The 19,865-nt window shown below is 33.8% G+C and overlaps 1 protein-coding gene across 2 annotated transcripts in view; it reads right to left on the bottom strand.

The window, feature by feature from the left end:
- The window catches only part of GALNTL6 (polypeptide N-acetylgalactosaminyltransferase like 6), a 1,204,984-nt gene that overhangs the window by 702,543 nt on the left and 482,576 nt on the right, over positions 1–19,865 (bottom strand). The window lies entirely within an intron of this gene.

Genomic DNA, 19,865 nt, shown 5'->3' with positions numbered 1-19,865 from the left:
ATTTTTGGAAGGGGAAGGATAATTCCTATAAATAGAATCTTGAATATCTGTAGAGTAACTTATGATAGTTTTCACACATCTTCAGAAGCATTGGATAATATTTTGACATTAACCGGTGAAATATATATTATTCATATTTTAGTTTGCTTTCTCTTGATTACTTATAAAATTAATAACTTCATATACATTTATCATTTGTATTTCTTACATTGTGAAAGGATTGTTCAGAGTTTTTAAAAAATGTGTTTTTTTATTTTTAAAGATTTTATTTATTCTTTTGAGAGAAAGAGTGAGAAAGAGAGAGAGAAGAGAACATGAGTAGGGGCAGAGGGAGAGGGAGAAGCAGACTCCCCTTAAGCAGGGAGCCTGACATGGGGCTTGATCCCAGGATCCTGGGATCATGACCTGAGCCGAATGCAGATGCTTAACTGACTGAGCCACCCAGGTGCCCCTTTTATTTGTTTTTTTTTTTAAACAAATTTTATATTATGCTTATTAAAGTTATTTTTTGTATTTTTAAAACAATTTTTTATTTTATTTATTTTTTATTAATTTATTTATTTGTCAGAGAAAGAGAGGGAGAGAGCACAAGCAAGAGAGTGGCAGGCAGAAGGAGAAGCAGGTTCCCTGCTGAGCAAGGAACCTGATGTGGGACTCAATCCCAGCACCCTGGGATCATGACCTGAGCCAAAGACAGAAGCTTAACTGACTGAGCCACCCAGGTGTCCCTTAAAACAGTTTTTATATTGTGTTTATTAAAGCTTTGTTGATTATATATATATATTCTAAATATTTCTAAATTTACTTTATTTAAATCTAATTTAAGACTTCTGTTTTCCGGTTCTGCATGCAAGGAGTTTGGAAGTTACTACTCCATCCTAACAACAAGTACAAAGCTGAACAGACTAAAAAAATCAACAACTCTTCTTGGCCCATAAGGGAAGAAACGACATAGGGCAAACTGATGTCCCCAGAAGAGAGCCAAACAGGTGAATATAGGGAGTTGAGGCTTACCAGGGCAGGCACTCAGGAGTGCAAACCTTTTGGGAACCAGTGCTTGAATAGGAAAACTTAACAGTAATTGACAAATTGCTGGAGGCTCAGTAAAGACTGACAGTTAAAAACTCCAGGGTTGGGATATTACCAGAGCCTAACTAACCTGAGGGAAGAGAAATACCCAACTCCAGCCTACTCTAACTATCCTGTCCAACCAAAGAGGAGAGAAAAATCCTGACATTCACAGTCCAGAGGCAGAGGATCACTAAAAGACTGAGACCGAATCAGAAGACTATTGAACACTTCCTCTCCCCGCCATACCTCATCATCACGTTATAAAAGCTCTATTAATAATAATCCCTTTACCCAGTATATTGTGTCTGGCTATCAGGAAAAAAAAATTACAAGGCATACCAAAAGGCAAAAAACACAATCTGAAGAGAGAACGAACATCAGGACCAGCCATGGCAGAGATGTTGGAATTATCAGACAGGGAATTTAAAGCAACTATGATTCATATGCTAAGGACTCTAATTGGTGAAGTAAATAGTGTGCAAAAACAGATGGAAAATGTAAGCAGAGAGATGGAAATTCAATAAAGGAATAAAAAAGAAATGCTAATGATAAAAAACATTAAAAAAAACGAAGAATGCTTTTGATGGGTTTATTAGTAGACTGGGCACGGTTGAGGAAAGAATCTCTGAGCTTGAGGGTATATTAATATCAGCCTTCAAAACAAAAAGGCAAACAGAAGAAAGACTGAAAAAAGTGGAACAGAATATCCAAGGATTGTGGAACAACTATAACATACACATAATGGAAATAACAGAAGGGGAAGAAAAAGGGAAAGGAATAGAAGAAATATTTGAAACAACGACTGAGAATTTCCCCAAATTAATGCCGGACAGCAAACCACAGATCCAAGAAGCTTAGAAAACACTAGGACAGGATAAATGCCAAAACGAAACAAAACAAAATTACAAACTACACCTAGGCATATCATTTTCAAATTACAGAAAATCAAAGCTAAAGACAAAATCTTGAAAGAAGCCAGTGGAAAAAAACATCCTATCTGTACAGGAACAACAACAACAAAAGAATTACATCTAACTTCACTTTTTTTTTTTTTTTTTTTTTTTAATTTGAGACAGAGAGAATGAGAGACAGAGAGCATGAGAGGGAGGAGGGTCAGAGGGAGAAGCAGACTCCCTGCCGAGCAGGGAGCCCGATGCGGGACTCGATCCCGGGACTCCAGGATCATGACCTGAGCTGAAGGCAGTCGCTTAACCAACTGAGCCACCCAGGCGCCCTAACTTCACTTCTGAAACCATGTAAGCAAGAAGAGAGTCAAATGAAATATTTAGAATTGAAAGAAGATAAAAAACACCAACCTAGAATTCTGTATGCTGTGGGATTGTCCTTCAAAAGTAAAGGAGAAATAAGAGTTTCTCAGACATACAAAAGTTGAAGAATTTGTTGCCAGTAGATTTATATTGTAAGAAATGTTTTTAAAAATTCTTTAGAGAGGAGGAAAATGATACAGATGAGAAATTTAGATCCACATAAAGAAAGGAAAAACATTGTGGAAGAATAAGAGAAGATAAAATAAAAAATAAAAGCTTTTTACTTTTCTTAATTGATATAACATAGCAGTTTGTTCAAACTAGAGTACCAACAATAGATTACATTACATATGTATATATATATATCCTACGAATTGATATGCTAAGAGAGAAAAACGGAATCCTGTAAAACGCTTAATTAAAAAACACAAAAGACAAAAAAAAGTGGAAGACAAAAATGGAACAAGGAATAAAAACAGCAAATAGAAAACAGTAATGAATATGGTAGATATTAATCAAACTGTCTAAATAATCACTTTAAATGTCAGTGGTCTAAATGCACCAATTAAAAAACAGAAATTGTCAGAGTGGATCAAAATAAATCTAATTTAAGATTTTTTTCCAACCGGATGTTTTTTTTTTTTCTTTCATAGTTTATTCACATATTATATTTATAAATAAATCTTTTCTCAATATTATTTTTTATTTTTATTTGTATTTATCTTTATTTCTTATTTATTTTTTAAAATATTTTATTTATTTATTTGAGAGAGAGAGATAGCATGAGAGGGAAGAGGGTCAGAGGGAGAAGCAGACTCCCCACTGAGTGGGGAGCCCAATGAAGGGCTTGATCCTGGGACTGCAGGATCATGACCTGATTGGAAGGCAGACACTTAACAGACTGAGCCACCCGGGTGCCCCGCAATATTATTTTTTTAATTCATTCATGAATTCAGAGTTTTACTAACATTTTATTTTTGTTTTGTCCATCAAAATTTTGAACCATCTGGCTTGTGAGAAATGAAGAAAGTATCACATTTATTTTTTCACAAATAGGTAGCCATAGGAATTACATTTAATGAATAGTCTTTTCCTTTCTTGTCCACATACAAAATTTCACACATTTTACTGGCATATTTGGGGACTTCCATATGTTCCTCTTTTCTGTCAATTTTTACACTGGAACACTGGTGGCAACACATTTTAATGTTTGGCAGAGCCATTTCTCACTCACCATATTCTTTTTCAGAAGAATATCACATATTTATTTTTCTATGTGAACTTTAGACCCATTTTACTATTTAATAAAATGGTCAGTTTGGATTTTGTTTTGAGATTAATTGAATTGATCACTTCATCCTTAGGGAAGTAATATTTTTATATATCTTAACAATTTTTCATAGTTTTTTCCCCCTGGATTTCAGTGGAATGTCACACTTTTTTTTTTTCTTTTTTCTTTTTTTTTAGTTCAAGCCTTTTTTTCTTAAGTTTTTCTAGGTAGGTGTTTTTCTTCACTGTACTATAAGTACCATCCTTTCTTCTATTATATTTTCTAAATGGTATACACTAAAGCTATTGATTTTTATACTTAATTGTTAACCAGTTACCTTACTCAACTTTTTTCTAAAAATACATATATATTTTTTATATGCATATATATTTATCTTGGGTGTTTCAAAGTACACATCATTTCATTTCAAATAATAATAATTATTTTTCTTAAAGATTTGTTTATTTATTTTAGAGAAAGAAAGAGAGAGAGAGAGCAGGAGCGAGGGAAGAGGCAGAGGGAGAGAGAGAGAGAAACCTTAAACAGACTCCTCACTGAGCGTGGAGCCCTATGTGAGTCTCCATTCTAGGACCCTAAAATCATGGCCTGAGCAGAAATCAAGAGTCTTGACACTTAACCAGTTGAGCTATCCAGGCATCCTAAATCATAACATTTAGTCTCCCCTCTTCCTCCTTTCTTCATGTGTACCACTTTCAGATTTCTTGTTTAATTCTATAGTCAAGAATAAATAACATTGGTGTCAATAGGCACTTACTCAGGTAATGACTTTAATGTGATTCCTGTTAAACACTGCACATGAATGTGTGTGTGTGTATATGTGGTGATAACATGTTAAGAAAGAATACTTCTAGTGCCTTTTAAATAAAGGTAGTTTTTCATGAATAGAATAAGAAAGTTTACCAAATTATTTTTCAAATTTTATGTTTTTTTAATATTTTCACCATATTAATCTTTGATTTTGCAATATATTATTTGTGTTTAATCACTGAAATATCTTGTTTGTTAGGAAATTTGGCTTCTATATCAGTAATCCCTCAAATAAAAGTGAAAGCTTTTTTTTTTATTAGCTACTAGCTTCTGCCCTAATAACATTAACCTCAGTAGTGGTGACAGCCAAGATCAAATAGTTGTAGAAAGGAATTATATGCTCAAGAAGCAGACTGAAAATCTCTCCAATTTTAAGGGAGAGAACCAAAAATGTTTAAGTGTTTCACTTTGGCCATCAAAAAAGAAAATACAGGATCTCGCCTGTATTTTCTTTTTTTTCTTTTTTCTTTTTTAAAGATTTTATTTATTTATTTGACAGAGAGAGAGCGAGAGCAGGAACACAAGCAGGGGGAGTGGGAGAGGGAGAAGCAGGCTTCCTGCTGAGCAGGGAGCCCGACGCAGGATTTGATCCCAGGATCCTGGGACCATGACCTGAGCTGAAGGCAGATGCTTAATGACTGAGCCACCCAGGCGCCCCTTTATGAACATTTTCTAACTCAACACTACGAAATAAACATTGTTCTACCCATGTTACATGTAAGTAAGCAAAAGAGAGACTAACATTTCCAATAAGGATTTCCACAATCAGCAATTAGCTGATTTTTTTTTTTAAATATCTAAACTTTTAGAAAATCTAAATCTCTCTCCACTGAGTGGCCAAATACTAGATAAGGTCTTTTGATCTTACATATTCTCTAGCGTGTACTGGATAGATCCTATTTAATAAGAAAATCATAGTGCATAGTAGTTTTTATTTTCTTTAGTAAATTTTTATTTTTTAATTTATATGCCCTAAGTGAAATGTATACATGTAGCCAAGGTTTCTTTTCAATAATTTTGTAGAGATATTTTTTAGTGCTCAGCTTTGAGATTCAGCCACTTTAAGACTACAAATATAAATTTTAAAGCTACACATTCATTAAAACACCTGCCAATCAAAGGGAAATTCATTTTCTCTGTACAGCAATTTAGCCTACAGACTGATAAATCTCCTGAGACAAGGCTTTTCAAATGAGTAAGTGATACTCTAGAGTTATAAAACAAAACTTGAGTCACCAGTGATGGCATACTAGAAATTTCTTCATTGCAGTTGTGAGAATAGGGTTTAAATTTTTATGTTCTTATGCAGAGAGCCTGCAGTTTTTACTGCAAATGCTATTAACTCATCTTAAGTTTTCATATGTGAAGCCTCAGGGACTGTCACATCTCATGTGGTTTAAGATTTCTTCTGTAAAGCAACAAAACAAAACAGCAAAAACTCCAAACAAAGCAACAAAAATAGGTGTATGTTGAAAATTGATTTATTATTCAAAGGTGTTTTGAGTGATTATTAGTCTACAGATTTACCTATTTAACATATTAAGGATTCTAATATACCTACCTTACTGTTATCAATTGTAAATTCAAATCAGTCTTTTACTTGAAATGTAAGAAATAGTGTACTGTCTGCTACGTTTAAAATAGTATGAAAAGGGGAAGTTGGGTGGCTCAGTGGGTTAAGTCCCCCTGGGTTTTGGCTTGGTCATGATCTCCAGGGTCTTGAAATCAAGCCTTGTATATGGCCCTGCACTCAGCACAGACTCTGTTCCTCTCCCTCCCCTTCTGCTCCTCCCAGCCTGAAATAAAAAAAGAAAAAAAAAATAAATAAATAAATAAATAAAATCTATGAAATAGTATGAAAGGTGTGAGATATTTTAAAGAATCAGATATAAAAATTAATACTATATTAATACATGGATAGCTATTAAGTAGAAAAATTCCATCTTATAAATATGTCTCTGATCCCGTGTATTCAAGGCATATGGTAGAATTTAATATGGAAATTAGGTTACTCTCATAGTGCACCTAGTATTTATCCTCCAGATGAAATAACATTTCATTTAGCCTGGCATACATATAGACTGGTATCATTATAATTATTTTTTTAATGTTTATTGAGTATCCACTATATGCATCGCTGGATGTGGAAAGGGAAAATAGTATGACCCCAGGCCTGAAAAAGCTAGAAATATACTCTGACTAGTAAGATATGGTCTCCTACGAATTGAATGTTTGTGTTCCCACAAAATTCTTATGTTGAAATCCTAACTCCAGATGTGAGGGCATTTAGAGGTGAGACCTTTGGGAAGAGGGGATCAGTCTGTGAGATTAAGACTCATAGATGGGATTAGTGTCCTGATAAAAGGCCCAGAGAGCTTCCTTGCCTTTCACCTTGTGAGGACACAGCAAAAAGACAGTCCTCTATGAACTATGAACTCTGCAGTCACGAAATTTACTGGTGCCTTAATTTTGGACTTCCCAGCCTCCAGAAATGTGAGAAATATATTTCTGTTGTTTATAAGTCACCGAGTCTATGGTATTCTACTATAGCAGCCCAAACAGACTAAGTCAGGGCAAAACTATAAGACAATTATTGTGAAAAAGAAGCATGGTATTTGTGGAAGTGAATGAATTGGACAATAAACCCTATAAGAATTTCACAACTTTGGCAAACTGAGGAACTGTATATGATTTGGAAACTCCAACCAGAAAGAGGGAGTTTACAGTGCAAACTTGGATAGAGGAAGATTTACATTGTTTAAGAGGTCTGGAGCTGGGGAGACTACATAAGAATTGAAATAAATGAATTTGTACAGATGAGATTTTTTTAAAAAGATTTTATTTATTTATTTGACAGAGAGACACACAGCGAAAGAGGGAACACAAGCAGGGGGAGTGGGAGAGGGAGAAGCAGGCTCCCTGCTGAGCAGGGAGCTGGATGCGGGGGCTCGGTTCCAGGACCCTGAGATCATGACCTGAGCTGAAGGCAGACGCCTAACGACTGAGCCACCCAGGCGCCCCCAGATGAAACTTTTGGAACATGCTTTTTGAAAATAATTAATAAACTTATATAAATAGATTTAGATCTCACAAAATACAATACTAAGAGATAAAATAGGTTTTTGTCTGAGGAAAAAAAAATCTAGTGACAGTTTAAGGTACTTAAAATTTTCCTAGAAGTAACTGGAGTATAAGAATAGCAGAAGGAAAGTGTTTTAACACTTTTCCTGAGGGGCTTGAGGATAAGCAGTTAGAACACTCAAGAATCCATATAGTCAGGTCTTCGCTCAAATATAATTTTCTTGGAGAGATTCTTCATAATCAACCAACCCATCTTAAATGAGCATACCCAGCACTCCTTGCCCTATTTCCCCAAGTCTATTTTATTTTTACCATGCACTTCTTTTCTACCATACATTACTATTCTAAATTTATTAATTGACTATTAATTCTAAAATCTATTAATTGAATATCTCCTCCTTGGTATATAAGTTCTATGAAAGCAGAGACTTTTTGCTGTTCCCTATAGTGTCCCCAGAACCTAGGAGAGTGTCTGCCACATAGCAGATACTTAATAAATATTTTAACTGGTGTATAAATAATAAAATGATAAAGACTTGGGCTTATTACCCAATGGAAATAAAGATGTTCATTTATTTATTCAAAACTGCATTTTTTTTTAAGATTTTGTTTATTTATTTGAAAGAGAGAATGAGACAGAGAGAGAGAGCATGAGATGGGGGAGGATGAAGGAGAAGCAGACTCCCCACTGAGCAGGGAGTCCGATGCGGGACTCGATCCCTGGACTCCAGGATCATGACCTGAGCCGAAGGCAGTCGCTTAACCAACTGAGCCACCCAGGCGCCCTCAAAACTGCATATTAAGCACCTATTCTGACATAGGGGCTAAAAATTCAATGATGACTATCACAGTTATTACCTTTGACATCATGTGTAAGAGAAGGAAGTAAAAACATCACTGTGATTTAAAATACAAACATAATAATCTATAAGATCATTGAGGGATAGGATTGTGTCTTGCTATCTTGTGCTCAGGAAACATTAGCGTAGTACTTATCACATGATTTGTCTCCCAAAATACCTGTGAAATGAATAAATGGAGAAATGAATTAATGCACTTTGTACTATGAGAAGGATAGAGGATGTATCTCAATGATATGAGCTCTTTTAGCAGACAGAGAAGGAAGCAGTTAGACAGGCAGAAAGAAGTGCCCCAGGCATGATACAGAGAGGTAGTAATAAGAAATTCCAACTCTGGTTTGGAATGATTGGAGTGTGGTTTTTGTAAGATGGAGCAATAAAAGACATAGCTGGAAAGGTAGTAAATTATTGGTTTTGCATTATTCTGGAAGTGATAAAAGTCCTAATCAAAGTGAAGTATAGTAAGTTAGTAATCCATACTGAAATCTCTAGGGTAACAACAACAAAAAATTACCCAAGAATGTATAACACAAAATCTAATAAGATAAAAAATAATAAAACAAAAATAAAATAATAAGGAAAAAATTTAAAGTCTATGTTACAAAAAAGCAGAAAAGAATGAATTAAAGATTATACAACAAATGAGACATATAGAAACCAAATAGCAAAATTTAAATGAAATAGATTAATTCTTTAAAGAAACTTACCAAAATTAACAAGAAGACACTTATTACCAAAGTAGTCCTGCATCTGTTTAAAAGATTTTTCTCTCCCTAAATTTACATTAACTATTTACTGGACAAATGAAAGGCACATTTCATCTTTTTAAGTGTTTTTTCCCAAATTTATTGAGATATAATTAACATATAGCATTGTGTAAGTTTATGTGTACAATATGTTGATTTTATATACTTACATAATGAGAAATTACTATCACCATCTCATTAGGTGACGCCTTTATCACCTTTTCTTTTTTGTAGTGAGAATGTTTACGATCTACTCTCTTAGCAACTTTCAAATATATAATACAGTATCATTAACTATAATCACCATGCTGTACATTAGATCCTCAGAAGTTATTAATCATATAACTGGAAGTTCATACCTTTTGATCAACATCTTCCCACTTCCTTAACCCCCGCTCCTCTGCCCAGGCCTTAGCAATTACCATTCAACTCTCTGTTTCTATTAATTTAGTGTTTTTAGATTCCATATGTGAGTGATATCAAACCATATTTGTCCTTCTCTGACTTCCTTCACTTAGCATATACAATAGATTTAGCCATGAGAAAGGAGGAAATTTTTCCACAAGGATTGACCTTGTGGGCATTATGTTTAAAAAATTTTGAAAACTCCAGGCCCACATGGATTCACTGATGAACTTTTCTAAACATTAAAATGAGAAATGGTATCATTTTTACACAAATATTTTAGAAATTAGAGAAATTCTTCATATGATGCTGGCATGAACCTGATATCAAAACCAGGCAAACACATAATAAGAAATGAATATATTGGACCTATGTCTCTCATGAGTATAGAAGGAAAAAATCCTTAACAAAAATAGCACAGTGAATCTATCAATATTTTAAAAGACATTATATCATGACCAATTGGGATTTATTCTAGAAATGCAATGTTGGTTTAATATTCAAAATCAATCAATATAACTCACATTAACAGAATAAAAGAGATAAGTCATATTATTACCTCAGTACAGGCAAAAAAATCATTTGATAAAACTCAACAATGTACTTATAATGGAAATTTTCAGTAACCTAAAAATAGAAGGGAACTTTTTTTTTAACATGACAAAGGGTATTCACAATAAAAATTCAGCAAACATATATCTTTGGTGAAATAGTGAATACTTTCCCCCTGAGATTGGAAACACAACACTAATCTCAAGCATCACTACCTCTATCTAAATTGACACTATCCATTGAGCCTATCAAGTGAAATGAGTCATGAAGAAGAAAGAAAAGATATAAAGACTGTAAAAGAAGAATGAAAACTAGTATTATTTTAAACAACATTAAATGTGTACCAAAAAATCCAACAAAATTTAAAACCTATAATAATTGATAAATTAATTTTTCAAGATTGTGACTGATAAATGTCAATATATGTTCAACTTTATTTACTAACAACAAGCTTGAAATAAAAATTTTAAAATAGGGGTGCCTGGGTGGCTCAGTCAGTTAGGCATCCAACTGGCTCAGGTAATGATCTCAGGGTCCTGAGATCCAGACCCAAGTGGGGCTCTGCACTCAGCAAACTTCAGAATCTCTTTCCCACTCCTTCTCCCTCTACCTCTACCTCTCTCCCCACTTGTGTTCATGGTCTCTCTCTCTCGCTCGCTCTCAAATAAGTAAATACAATCTTAAAAAAAAATTTAAATAGCTTTTGAAATCACATGGAAGTATCAAATATGTAGGAATAAATCTAAAAAAAATATGCATAAGGCCACTCTCTGTACTAAATATGTAAGAAACACTTTTGGGAGAAATTAATGAAGAGCTAAATAATTGGAGTGATTCATCATGATCTTGGATTGGACAAAGTCTTTTAAGATGTCAACTCCGCATGAATTGATAATTTAGTTAAACCACAGTCCAAATTAAAATCCTGGGAGTTTTTGCTTCTTGGTGGTGGTGGTGATGTGTGTGAGTGGGGTACATTATATAGTGAGATGGAGGAGCTCAATTAAAAATGAATTTTTAGAGCCTAAACTTCCCACCACAATATTAAAGAAGAAAGGCATAGTTGGAGCAAATTAAAACTATACACAGTCGGTCATAGAATAAACCAGAACTAATTTGGTTACATAAAAATGATAACGTGAACATAAAGACACATATATGAAAGACGTTTCTAAGAACAGCATATAAATGAATACAACATATAAATGAATATATATATCTATAAGTGATAATGTAATCATGATGTAATAATAACCAGTTATTACTGGTAGTAATATTGTTTCCATTTTCTGATTATAGAAACTTCATTTTTAAAAAGAACAGTTGTCTGTCTAACATTTAGAGATACGGGTAATTTTTATATTAAAAAAACCTTATGTATTTTTTTATTTAGCATGTAAAGAGTTAAGTAACAAGATGTATTTGTATTTATTCTGAGCACAGATCTTTAAAGGAGAGATAGCTTAAATCTGTGTGCTCAAATTGATGTTGTTAATAAGAATTTACTATGAAAAAATTTAAAAGTTGACTTTAGATATGTTTGTATAGAAACCTAGTGTTCTGTTATTTTTCAGCTTTCAATGTGGGCTTGTGAAAAAGTCTTTATTTCCTAATTGTGTAGTTATTCTCTAAATTATTGCAAAAAACTTCATTGTCTGCAGACAACGCAGGAGAAATCATGTTAAGAAATATTTTGCCTCAACATCCCAAATTTCTTTAAAGCTTATTTAGTTTCATTCATCACTGGTATGTGTTCTACTTACGTAGATATAATTATAAGATTTTCTTAGTCATTATGGACAAATGATAAAATGTATTTTATAAGTATTTTAATTCCAAAAGGGATCTGTAATCTATATATTAGAGGATTTCTGCATTTTCTCTCTCCCCTTCATCCTCTTGCTTCTTCCTAAGGGGAAGTGCTTGATTTAATTCCCAGGCAGTGCATTCCTCAGAAAGTGACAACTATTTTTTATTTTTTTTTGATGGACTCAAACTAAATGGAACATTACTGTCAAATGTGTCTGACTTGGTCTGTTAGCATCTTCCTTTGTGTAAAAATCATAAACTGTCAGAGTGTCATGGGTTAGACATTTTTACCACTTCTGAAAAAATGAGGCAACAGAATCATGAAATATTCCATATGCCATTTGAAGCATACAGAGACGTTGAGATAAAAACTATCAAAGAGAGTGGGAAGAAATATAAAGAAAATAAAGAGGCCACTGGTAAAAGGACAAAATAGAATGAAAGCAGCAAAAGAAAAAAAAAAAAAAGGTTAGCAAAGAAAACAAGTGAAGACAAAATTTGGGGGGGGTTTCAACAAATTTATTCCTCGCAATAACGTAGTAAAAGTCTGATTTATAAAATAAAGTTAATTTTATAATTTATTACTAGTAACATTGTACACAGCTTAAAGAGACAACTGAAATTATATTATACTGTATGATGAGAAAAATAAAGAGTTTGTGATCCTAAATAAGTTCAAGAAAAAAAAATTATTTGGGTTAAATAATATCAGGCACCCTGAAATGTCATGGCTTTTAAATTAAGTGAATGATGAATATATGTCTATGTCACATTTAAAATAGTTTCTACAGAACAATCAACATCTTACTATATTTTGAATACAAATGACAACAAATGCCTTAGAAGAGCTTATGCTATTTATAATAAAATTTTACCTGATGCTGAGGGACAAGTAACTTCTAACTCAGTAGATTATAAAGAAAGGAGGATGTATGAGAAGAGATGAAAAAATGAAAACGATCTTACTTGCTATAGTCATTCAAGAATAAAAACACCACAAATAGCGTATTCTTGGTCAGGGCCAGGATGTTGGAGGTGGGGTCAAGAGACGGGTGACTGTTTATCAAATGGACAAAAGAAGGCAACTCATGAAAGACTTGCGCTAAGAACTATATGCAATATGTAATTCTTATTTTAAATATGATTGGATTTACATTTCTACGGAACCAGAAAAGCCTTTCAACCTGCTCACTGAAGTGTAAGAGTCTCTCTCCCTCATGTCTGTAGTAATGGCATGAAAAATTATCAGTGATCCATGTCTCAGAAACTTCCCATTGTTCCAACAACCATGGCATACAGAGAGCACAGACACCATAAATACACAAAATTCTAGTAAGGTTTTTGAGTGAAGAGATTTTAATAAAATATAAAGTGCTTTAGATTTAGAGTAATTTCTTAAAGGACGACTAGTTCAAATTCATTAATATCAGAAATATCTGTATTTTAAATTAATCAAAATGCTTCCTATGTTTATACTAAAATTTTCTACTGTTTTTCATGTATATTTTATTATATTTTTCTTCATTTCATAAGAAATTGATTAACTATATCTAGGTAAGTAGCTGTGTTACTTACAAAGGGAACAAAGAATTTCTGTCATGCCAAAACACTTCCTGGAATGTAATCTCATTGTGCTTAGTCTTAATTCCATGACTCACTCAAGGAATTTTGTTGTCTGATTGAATTATCCTGGAAGTGAGAACTGCAAATTGGTTTTTAAAAATTGTGGATTTTTTTTTTTAAGATTTCATTTATTTATCAGACAGGCAGAGCACAAGCACCAGGAGTGGCAGGCAGAGGGAGAAGCAGACTTCCTGCTGAGCAGGGAGCCCCATGCGGGACTCGATCTCAGGACCCTGGGATCATGACCTGAGCCAAAGGCAGATGCTTAACTGACTGAGCCACCCAGGTGCTCCAAAAAAATTGTGGATTTTATCACTATGAACATAGATAAAACATACCCATGCAACTTTAACCTATTCTTTGGAAAATCTAGTAAGTTATTTTTTTCCTAAAGTGTTTCCATGTGGACTCCCAATACATTTGCCTTCAATAACCTCCTTTTTTCTGCTTAAGGAACAGATTTGTTTTCAGATGTCAAGGAGTTTTTGTTGTTGTTGTTTTTCTTTAATTTTCTTCAAACTATATATATTAGCTCTTTTTCTGAAAAATCATAATCAATCTTTTAAAAGTGGTCAACACACCTAAGTTACAGAGGTATGATAATGATTAAATAAACAAATGTGTATTAAAGAGCTTTGCAAACTGTATGGCCAAAAAATAAATAAAACTTTCTAGTAAAACATTATCATTTTACAGTGTTTTTCTCTTTAATTCTTTCAGATAGCCCTTTCCAGCACCATTTGGCCAAATTTAGATTAAAAACAGAAATTTTACTTTATTAAAACTAAAACTTTCCAACTGAATTGAAGAAGTACCTCAACTTATTTAATCAATATTATGCTACTTATTTCCCTTTCATTAGCTGACATTTTGTTACAGGGCTCAACTATACCTCTCAAGGATTTTTTTTTTTTAAGATCTTTGTTGTTTTTATAGAAATGAAAAAAAACTTGGGCTCACAATAAATTAAAAATAAAAGGCACTCCAAATCTTATCATTTATCATTCAAACATTAGGTAAATTTATTTATAAACATTTTTTGAATATATCAAAGGGTAATTATTACTGAATGACTGTATAAAACCTGGGCTGTTCTATGCATGGTATTTCGACTTTTTTATCATATCAAAGAATGTTAAACATTCCCATTAAGGCCATCAAAAGGAATGAGATCTTGCCATTTGCTACGACGTGGATGGAACTGGAGGGTATCATGTTGAGTGAAATAAGTCAAACAGAGAAAGACATGTATCATATGATCTCACTGATATGAGGAATTCTTAATCGCAGGAAACAAACTGAGTGTTGTTGGAGTGGGGGGTGGGGTGGGAGGGATGGGGTGACTGGGTGATGGACACTGGGGAGGGTGTGTGCTCTGGTAAGCGCTGTGAATTGTGCAAGACTGTTGAATCTCAGATCTGTACCTCTGAAACAAATAATGCAATATATGTTAAGAAAAAAAAAAAAAGAAGAAGAAGAAGAAGGTAGCGGGAGGGGAAGAATGAAGCGGGGGAAATCGGAGGGGTAGACGAACCATGAGAGACGATAGACTCTGAAAAACAAACTGAGGGTTCTAGAGGGGAGGGGGGTGGGAGGATGGGTTAGCCTGGTGGTGGGTATTGAGGAGGGCACATTCTGCATGGAGCACTGGGTGTTGTGCACAAACAATGAATCATGGAACACTTCATCTAAAACTAATGATGTAATGTATGGGGATTAACATAAGAATAAAATTAAAAAAAAAAACATTCCCATTAAGTTTAAGAACTTAAATAAGCTTCCACTAAAATGGTGAATTGAACATACATTTTTTTCTGCTTTCCTTCTGGAAATCACAGTAAAATGTTAAAAGGCAATTAAAAGGGATGCCTGGGTGGCTCAGTAGGTTAAGCACCTGCCTTTGGCTCAGGTCACAATCTCAGGATCCTGGAATGGAGCCCCAGATAGGGCTCCCTACTCAGTGGGGAGTCTGCTTCTCCCTCTGCCCCTCAGCCTGCTTGTGCTCTCTCTTGCTATCTCTCTCTCTCTCAGATAAATAAAGTTTTTTTTTAAAAAAAGACAAAATATTAGAGACCTAGGGCAAAGAAGAGAAAAAAAGGGAAGCAATTAGCATAAAAGAGATAAACACAAATCTGTAAACAATGGAAAGATCAGCATATGGTTCCTGATAAATCAGGGGGAAGAAACATAGCCAAGTTCCACTGGAAGAGAGAGGAAACAAGACTGCGCTGTAGAAATCCAAAGGCTCTCTGGACGTGTCTAGACCAGCTATGGAGAAGGGTGGGATTGAAATATGAAGTTTCAAACTGGCAGAATAACTGAAATTTTGCATACCAAATAGTCAAGATTCCAATCTCACTCCTCTTCTGTAGTGGCTATCTCTCCACCCATTATTCAGTCACGCTACAGCAAAACGTACCATCAGACCAATCTGACCATCAGCAGAACTCCAACTCAGCTCCACTAACAGCCATGTTCTTCTTAAGAAACATTATGAGTCAGCTAACTTTCAAAGCTATGATATAAAACTCAGGAAAAAAGTAAACACAAATAAGAACAAGAAGAGAGAGACGGGAGAAAAGGAGGCAGAGGAGTTTGAGGAGAGCCACACTGCTTATTTATAAATGATATAGCTGGAACTAGAACATCATGCACTTCTCCTCCCTGCCGCCTGACAACAAATGGGGGGAATGAAGTTTATTGAATTATTCAAATCATTTACAAAACAAATCTCCCAAAAAATAATGTTCCAGGACTTTAATCTATAAAACTGGCAGCCATAAGAGTATCACATCTTTGTATTGAGAAGCCTTTACTGCTATCAAATTTTTGATATATTTTTTTCATAAAAATCTAATGATAGCCTTGAAAGACAATGTCTCATTTTTAATATGAGGAAATTTGACATTTCTTGAGTGAAATTATGTGACATGATAGCATACTTTATAAATAGAAGAACAGAAACAGAAAACTAAGTCTTTTAATTCTTTGTAAATTACAAATGGATTCTTTGCTCTCCATCTCACTTCAATACTTTGTTCATAATTTTTATTAAAAAAAAAAGCCTGATTCTTCATACTACAATTATTATGATGATGCCTAAGGAAAATATGTGAATGAACCAGATTATAACAGACAAGTTAGCTCTTTTTTTCCTCCTAGTATGCAGCACTACTCCGAATTCTTAAATTCAATAGGAATTTTATACTTTGAAATATTTGTCTAGAAGATTTATGTAGTAATTTGTCACACAGCCTAAAAAAAAAGGCGATTAGTGAGAACTAATTACATGTAAGTTTACAGGCAGTATCACACTTATCTCACCCCAAAATATGAATTTCATGTATACTTCTCTTCTGTCAGCCCCACCCAAAGCTGCAATTTACAAAAGCCTAAAAAAATCTGCCCAAATCATATTCTAACAAAATCAACATTTATTTTGAGAGAAGAGGTTATAGTACAACAACTGAAGGAATATATTGAAAAGATAAATGCATTTAAAATGATCACAGTTAAAATCATTTTTAGATCATAACACATAAAACAATCAAAATTTTAAATAGTAGTTCACAAAATTATCTGTTGAGGCTCTCTTGTACAAATGTAAACCCTGATTAATATCATTGTGATCAGCTCTTCGATTTTCACAAGCAAATACTGACTGTATAATTCTAATGGGTGTAGGGTCCCCCACAATCATTATACCTTCAGGTTTACTCAGGTACTGAGGTACTTTAATATTAACTGTATTGAAGAAAGAAAAAAGATGTAATTTTAAACAAATTGCTGAAATTGACTAATGCATATCATGACTGCACTCTACTAATGGATATTGGGTTGGAGGACAAATATCTAGGGCTAAGTTATACATCTAACTTTCCTAGGAAAAAGCTGTAGAATTCAGGTGGGTTCTTTCACATTTCTACCCTCAATTTCCTCATTTGCAAACACAAAAGCCATGACTAGATTTATTTTAAGTAATATTCTATACTAACTCCAAATCATTCAATTAGTTTTTCTAAACACCACATGTCTCCAGATATTTAATTCACATTTAAGAGCTGAACTTGACAAATATCTAAAGCTTGAGTGCTTTTATTTTTTAAATTTTTTTTATTTTATTATTTTTTAAAAGATTTTATTTATTTATTTGAGAGAGAGAGAGAAAGAACAAGCCAGGGGAGGGACAGAGGTAGAGGAACAAGCAGACTCCCCACTGAGCAGGGACCCTGACACAGGGCTCCATCCCAGGACGTGGAGATCATGACCTGAGCTGAAGTCAGTCACTCAACCAACTGAGCCACCCAGGTGCCCCTGAAGCTTTAAATATTTTTAATCTCAAAGGAAAAACTATATGACTTAGTCATATAGCCAGTCTTTTAGAAGAAATGGGGGTTCATTGTAGGGCTGGGCTATAAGATTCTTGAGGGCAGGCTCAGGGCATGGTGAGATTCAATATATACTTCTTGCCTGACTGACTGAAATATAAAATATAACTAAAGCTAAGAAAGCAAGGATAAACTACTTAAAACTTACTAGGTTCTTTACCACAATTAGCCACCAAAAGATAAATGCAATTAACTCTTAAATAATGTGGAGGTTAGGAGCACCAGCTCCCACATAGTTGGAAATTCGTGTTTAACTTCTGATTCCCCAAAATTTAACTACTAATAGCCTACTGTTGACCAGAAACCTTACCAATAACATAAATAATCAATTAACACATATTCTGTATGTTATATGTATTGTATACTGTATTCTTACAATAAACTAGAGAAAAGAAAATGTTATTAAGAAAATCATGAGGAAGAGAAAATATATTTAGAGTACTGTACTGTATGTATAGAAAAAACAAACAACAAACAAACAAAAAATCTTGTGTATAAGTTGGTTCCATGCAGTTCAAACCAGTGTTGTTCAAAAGGTCAACTGTACTCTTAGTTTTTTCTTTTTAATTAAAATCTACACAGATAAATATGGTTGTCTCATACTGAGTTAAAGAAGGCACTATTGTATGATCCAAATACAAATGAAAATTTCCCTCATGAAAGTTACAATTCATACTGTTCCAATTAGAATTTTCTCCACTCCTCAATCTCAGAGGAACTCATTAAATTTACTCTCTCCAGTTAAAGCAAACTGGTCCCAAAGCAAAGATGTAAGTGTAAGTCCCTAGGTCCACAGTTGCAAGAGTCTTTTTTGCCAAATAAAGCAGATAAAATAATAAAGAATAATCCATCATAAAGGGCCAAATGGAAAAAAAGAAATTTGTGGCAAATTAAGCTGAATCTTAGGAAAGGAACCCAATACTTTCCAGTATGATTTAGATAAGAAGGCAAACACTTATAAAGAATAAATTGTAAGACAACTCTCTACTGCTCCATCCCAGGACCCTGAGATTGTGACTAATCTACACTAGCTCCAAATCAATTATTTTTTTCTAAATCACCACACATTACCAGATATTTAATTCACATTTAAGAGCTGAACTTGACAAGTATTATCTGAAGTTTTGAGTACTTTTCTTTTTTATTTATTTTTATTTTCTTACTTTTTTAATTTAATTTTATTTTTTAAAGATTTTATTTATTTATTTGAGAGGGAGAGAGAATGAGCATGAGACATGGAGGCATTGCATGTAATAATGGACAATAATGAGGGGTCTGAAGAAAACATTAATTCCCTTGACAAAAATAGTTCAAGCATCTGTGAAAGGCAGGATTCTTTTTATCTTCTAAGAAAGTTGCTGAACCATATTTTTACTCACTTACTGAGCTTTTAGTTGTGCAGAGATGGGGCAAAGTTGAGTTCATGGTTCTTAGTTCTATCTCACTGAATAACTCATGGCCAGCCGAGGTTGCTTTTGTTGCACAGGCCTCTTTGAGAGTGAATCTAGGCCAGGTTTGTGCCAGCCCACAGAGACTGTAGCTTGTCAGGTCACTTTAAATGACAATTAGTTTTGAGGATGTCAGAAAAATAGGTTTTGGAGATGTCAGTCAGTTCCATAATTCTCATGTGTTCTTTCCAAAACAAGTTTGTTGATAAAAAAAAATGTAATATGAGAAAAAATATCTTTTTTTTAATAATGTCAGTTATGAAGGTAAATTGTGGTAATTACCAGATAACCTAGAATAGGAAAATAATAATTAAAACTCTAGGATATTTTCAAATGTGAGGAGGAAATGATCCTTAAAAGGGAAACTCATTATAGAAGGTCACTTAGAGTGTAGTCAGGAGACAATTAAAGACTGATGATGAGTAGTTGATCATAACATCCCTGCATAATAAGAGAATGAGTGTCCCAAAGGGCACAGCAAAACTTAAAGGACAGAAGTCTTACCTTTTCTTCATA

Source organism: Mirounga angustirostris, unplaced genomic scaffold (genome assembly GCF_029215605.1).
Source record: "Mirounga angustirostris isolate CCGP_5_RB_7025 unplaced genomic scaffold, mMirAng1.0.hap1 SCAF_2, whole genome shotgun sequence".
Taxonomy (NCBI): domain Eukaryota; kingdom Metazoa; phylum Chordata; class Mammalia; order Carnivora; family Phocidae; genus Mirounga; species Mirounga angustirostris.
The sequence above is the reverse complement of the archived record's forward strand: the minus strand, read 5'-3'. Positions and strand labels throughout refer to the sequence as shown.